This window comes from Molothrus aeneus, chromosome 4 (genome assembly GCF_037042795.1).
Source record: "Molothrus aeneus isolate 106 chromosome 4, BPBGC_Maene_1.0, whole genome shotgun sequence".
NCBI lineage: Eukaryota > Metazoa > Chordata > Aves > Passeriformes > Icteridae > Molothrus > Molothrus aeneus.
The window spans coordinates 56,842,484-56,848,636 of NC_089649.1; positions in this window are offsets into that span (position 1 = coordinate 56,842,484).

Sequence of the window (6,153 nt, forward strand, 5' to 3'; positions counted from 1 at the left end):
ATTTTTCCCTCTCATCTCAAGGATGTGTTTCTGGGTTGGGATTTTTTTATTTAGGATCTTTGAGAAAGAAAGCCCTTTGAGATAATGAAAGATCATTTATCAAAACAAAAGAAGAGTCTTTAATGTGTTACTCTTTAGCTCTATTGTAAATGTATTGGCCCATTCCAGATCAGTCAACTTCTTCATCAGTTTAAAAAGAAATTTCAAATAGGGCAAATCCCAGATTCTGCCAAAAGCCCATTTGTTTTTGTTTTTTTTTTTTTCTTATTTTGACTTGCCAAGGGTTTGTGTTTGACTTGATGCCACCAATAAAACTATTCCTCTTTCAACAATGGGCTCTCTGGGAATGGTGTGGGAAAGCTAATCCCATTACACGGCTCCGAAGTTCCCACTCAGTGATGACCCAGGAGTGGCAGCTTATCAGGCACTTAGCAGAGCTGTCAACCGGTCAGCTCAAGTGGGATATTCTTCTTTGTGAAGTGAAGCAGGCCAGCAGGAGCAGTAGGAGGGGCTTGTTTGTTTGTTTTAAGTAAATAGAACAACAGGGAACTTCTACATCCTTGACCTGAAAGTCACGTCCTGTAAATAGAAGACATTAATGGTAGAGCACAGAATGGTGTCATTAACACATTGGTCAGATGAGTTAATTAATTTATAATCTACAGATGAGAAGAGTCTCCCTAAGACGCTGTGTCTTGTGACATTTCCTGTGACTCTCTCTCTTTCCAATAGTTCAGGTTATCCAAGTACTTTCCTAGGTATCTCTTAAAAGAATACTTTTCCTTCAGGGAAGTTGTTTTCAGATTCAATGATGCCTTCATAATTTTGCTCCTAGTGGTGGGCATCCTGTGATACCTCTAGCCACATGGCCAAGGTCTCCTGATGATACTGAAGGAAAGATAAATGCCTGGAGAACGAGTTCTCTTTTTCTTTTGCAGAGAAGGAACCAGTGGTATTGCTGCCTGAGGACCAGGCCTTGCTTCGCCGTTTAATGAGATGAAAATTTGCTGAGGAGGGACAAGATTATCCATAGAAACATTAAAAAATGCATGGGAAAACATGTAAGAGTATCTTGGTTTTGGGGAGAGCAAGATTAATACAGAAGAAGAGAAAAATGTTAATTTTTTTTTGTGTAACTGTGCGTTTGACTTATGAAGCTATCTGTGCATGAAGGGGAGGCTGCATCTGTCTTGCAAGCACTACTGTTTTCCAGAAGGCCAAGCACTGCAGATTGAAATAGAATAGAATCCCAGATTGAGCCTTACTCCTGTCTTATTAGTGTTGATGTCTTAACTGATTGTCCTAATTGTTCGATTAAAGCAAAATATTATCTGATTATGGCTAGAAAATACCACACTTTATCAGAACTCTGAAAAATTTGGATTCTGGTTATGGTGCTCGTGGAAATTTTATTATGTGCAGTTCTTGCCATTATTTCCCTGATATTCTCAGTATTTCTCTTTTACTTCAATGTAATTATAATGCTTGTATTCAGGAGACATAAACCAAACTGTGCTCATGAGAGTTTTGAATGGCCCAGTGATGACAGCCTAACCAGAAAGTATAGTGGTTTAAAGCGTCATTTAGAGAATGGCCCTCTTAAATTCTTCTGTAAGAGTCAATGCATTATTTATTTCTTTTTAAATCTCCTTTATTTTAAGCAATTACATACTTCAGAGCAGCTCCTATTCCCTAATGTACTTCTCAAGATGAGCCAATCTTGAAAGCTACAAGGTGTCACCGGTTCCCAGTGCTAGTGATGACACTGAGGAAGCTCAGTGATTCCACAGACCAAGGACTCTTTATGGAATTGTCATTCAGCTATAGTTTGATATTTGTTTATCTTCACAGATTTTTAATCAATGGCATGGCATTCCATGGTTCTGACTTTCTGAGGGTTTTTTCTCATTTTTGGTTTGTTTTATTTTGTGTCATTTTGTTGTTGTTGTTGTTGTTGTATACTCAATATTTAGACCACATAGCAGAAAAGGCTAACAAAATAAAGCTGTCTTAAGAGCACTGGGGTGTGCCCCCTAATCCTTGCTAACAGAAATAAGGATGCTGAACTAGATAAATATGATCTGTGTTTTAGTTTTGCAATTTTTTTTTAATTGCCTGTTACTTCATTGCCCAAGGTCAGCCTTGTCAGACAAGTGGACCAACAGTTCTCTAGAGTAACATAAAACCATTAAGTTGCTCTTTGATCTTGCACCTTCTTTAGAACCTTTTAATCAATTAACCATGAAGCTACTCAGCTTGTCTTATTTCCTGCACATAAAACTACTCTGGTCGAGCTGACACATTACTACATTATAGATCAAAGATTGAAGGAAATTTCACATCCAACCAGGATAATTATGTGGAATTTTTCTGAATCCATTATATACATTTTCATGCCTCAAGTGGATGAAAACCAGCATTTTGATCTAGAATGAATTAAAGGATTCATGTGTATTTTAAAGATTGGTTAAATGGGTTTGTGCATGACTGACCTTACACAAGGTGTGGATAGATTTCATGGCAATGTTACTGAGCCTCAACTGTCCATCTGTCCTTTGAAATTGATCACTATTGATAATAATAGGAAACATGATCTGTGGTAACATAAGCACTGATCTCTTCCTTAGGATACCTTTAAATAAAAAAGATATTTTAAATGTTGACTGCATTGTAATATGATACAGATTGAAATCCTCTTAGCTCACAAGTAAAATTTTGATAACAGAAAGAATTGTGGGTTTAGATTTGTGTAGGGCCACACTTCTGTGATCTTATTTGTATTCATAACATGTTTTTTTTTATCAAGAATTAGAGATACCTTCAGTATTATGTTTTTAAAGATTTGTGACTGTTTATACTTTCATTTTCTAGTTATATGGGAATGAAGGTGTATCAAGATAAATATTCCATTCCTTCTGGCCAAATACTGGAATACACAAACAACTTCAATCAGCTCCTCATTTGAGCTTCTCCCCTAAGTGAGACAGAGTGTTACCCACACTGGTCCAGAGGAGCAAAGCATCTGCTCATTCAGATTTTGCTTAAGGCATACTTTGCACAGCTGTTTCTTGTGGGACTGGTTTGTTCCCCTTCTGCCTGCTGATGCTGAAAGCAAAGATGGCCTGGCCCAGATAAGAGTGTCACCTGGTGCAGGTGCAGTGGTAACAGGTAGAAATACCAGAAGCCAGCATGATTTCTGAACAAAAATATGGCCCAGTGAAGAAGCATTTTTGAAAGAATCCATGTTATGAAATAAAGGTATAGGATATTCTTCACAAATATCACCTTATTCCCTGAAGACTAAATTCAAATATCTTGAATTTAGACTCATTAGACTTAGAAGCAGGTAAGAAATGAGAACTCTTAGAGCTTTGTAACTCACATTCTTTTCACTGCTTAGTTTTAGCCACGCTCTCTTTGCAAATCCCTATTGATTTTTCTGAATGTCATACTTCCTTTAGCTAAACAGATCCCTGCTGATATTTGTCTTCTTCCTTTTAAGCGGAATTAAAAGTGAATGAACAAGTTTGTGGATAGCATGGATAAAGTGCTCTTTGATAGATATACTTCTTGTCTTCTGAACAAAGATGAGCGCATTCAGCTCTTGGTACTAAGGAGGAAATATTTTCCTCAATCTCATGCTGTATAAATCCCTCATTTGAGTCTAAATGGAAATTTACCAGAAAAGGGAAGGATATTTGTGAAGCTTACTTTTACATTTACCACTGCAGTATCTTTTTCTTGTGGATCCAGGATACAGTGGGGTGCTTTCCTTCTGGGATTTCAACAGACACAAAAATCCAAAAGGAGTCAGTAGGCAGTTACACTTAATTTTGAGAGTAATGCAGGCCAAACTTTAGGTTCTTTCTTTGTTTTGTTTCTACCTACAGCTATAAATCATCCCAGATTCATCAAACTGTTTGCAAAACTAATCCAAGCTGGTCCAAGTTACAGACTGGACCAAGATGTAGGTTTATAATAATGTCTGAAAACAGGAAGGACTTTACATCAGAAAGGCAAAACTATCTGGTTTCATTACATGTGGCTTCAAGTTTCATTACAAAAGGTTTTACATGGCTTTGATCCTCTAATTTGGCTAAAACCTGGAAAAAAAAAAAAAAGAAGTGATCTCCATATGCACAGAGCCATTTCAGTGCATGCATGTGACTAAATTAGATATACTGTACCCCGGTGAACTACAGTGTATTCCATGCAGACGTGCTGCATTTAAATGCATAGAGTGCAAAGTCAAGATAGATTAGGTCAAACCTCCTTGCTGCCAGCTACCTTGAATTCTTAATCATACCTGCTGCTCAGGGGAACCAAAAAAGCCTGAATTAGTTCCTATCCTGAAAAACAAACAAAAAAAAAGTATGCACTTTCTACCCTTATATATCCATGTATATATATACACACACACACTAAAGATTTTACAAGAAGAATCTGTTTTCCATAATGCTTTCTTATCGAGCCACAATTAAGTGAGTCTTTAAGAGAGAGTACTAAAGAAATTACTTCAAGAAATGACTCCACTAGAAGCAGTTTTACTACAATAGTATTCACTCAATTTTATTTTTTGTTTACAGACCTCCTGTCTTTCATTTTTGTGTGCTGTTGCTGAAGAGGAATTGCCAATTCTCTTTGTTCCCCTGGAGCTTGGAGCGCAGCACTGTAGAGCAAACTCCTTTCCCACACATTCTCAGCATCAGTTCAATGGGGCAGCAGGGCAGAGATGAGCAAGAGGGGCACAAATGCTTTCCTAAAGTAACACAAGTGATTGCTCCTTTAGCCAATAGGCTGCAGGACAGATCACAGTTCCCTACCCAGGTTTGGTGCACTGAAAACTTCTTTTCTTTTACCTGATAGTAGTCATAGTGGCCAGCTAAACTGAGTTTACAGCTGCTTTGCTTCCCTGAAACAGCATGAAGCAGCTTGAATAAACAGTGAATCTGGCCCTAGATGTCTTTAATATTTTCTTCTGTCTCATCTAATATGGTTGTTTTCCTGAATTTCACAAGCCTGTTAATTGAACTGTGATCACTTCTGCTAAAAGAACTCATTTCCAAACAGTTCTTTTGTGTCTGCATGAAATAGGATGACTTGTGTAGCTGGTCACTATTTTCTGGACTTTAAGTGTCCTTTCTACAGAAATTTGAAAATACATGTTTGTGTTTCTTACCCACAAACAATAGCAGCAAATTCCCTTGTGAATTCACTGCCTAAAGTTTGATAATATTCCTTGTTAGCATTATTTCCCAGGCATGCATGCCTTACCTATTTGAATGCTTATTCTTTGTTCTCTTAGTAAAAAACCCAAACAAACCAGGCAAACTGGGGCATATTTTCTGTTTGTAGTATTTGCATGTGATTGCTGAGCAGATTTTCAGTGAGTTCTAGTTTCACTGAGTTCCTTTCAATTAAGCTGGTTACAGTTGCTTTTCGGAATGAAACCTGAGAGGCATCATTCTCCATAGCATGCACAGATTAGGAGTTCTATTACTTAACTGTTTTGACACCCACAGTTCCCACTGATTGGTACTAGCACTTTGCCATAATAAATAATACTTGATTTTTAATAAATAATACTTTTAAATAAATAATACTTGATTTTTAATAAATAATAAAGAATACTTGATTTAATAAATAATACTTGATTTTTAAATACCCAAATGGTAATTAGTTAGTGTTCTTTCCGTCACCAGCATGGTGTTTTACCCTGATTAGACACCTCAAATTATCTTAGGGAAGGCACATGCAGGAAGGTGATTGCTGTGACTTTCTGCAAATGGGAAGGAAGATGTGTCTACTGGGAAGGCTGTGGGAATGGCAGGCACAGTCAGGGCTGGAGTCAGGTGGGTGGGAGAAGAGAAGCAAGCAGAGTCTGGAGTGCCTGGAGCAGGAGAGAAAGCGTGAATGCCAGCGGCTGGTCTGTGGTTTGTGATAATGAATGATGAGCACTGTTTTGATCACTTGGGACTTAAACCTTTTGCTTCTCACATTTAAGCTGCTTTTCAAAGTTTCTCATTAAGGTTTTTTGTCTGCTTTTTTTTTTTAATTTAGAGCAATAATTAATCTTTTTCTGCAGAGGAGTATGTGCTGTGCCACATGATCTTACTTGTGGATATTCTGTGTAGATCTATGTGTCTTCTGTGG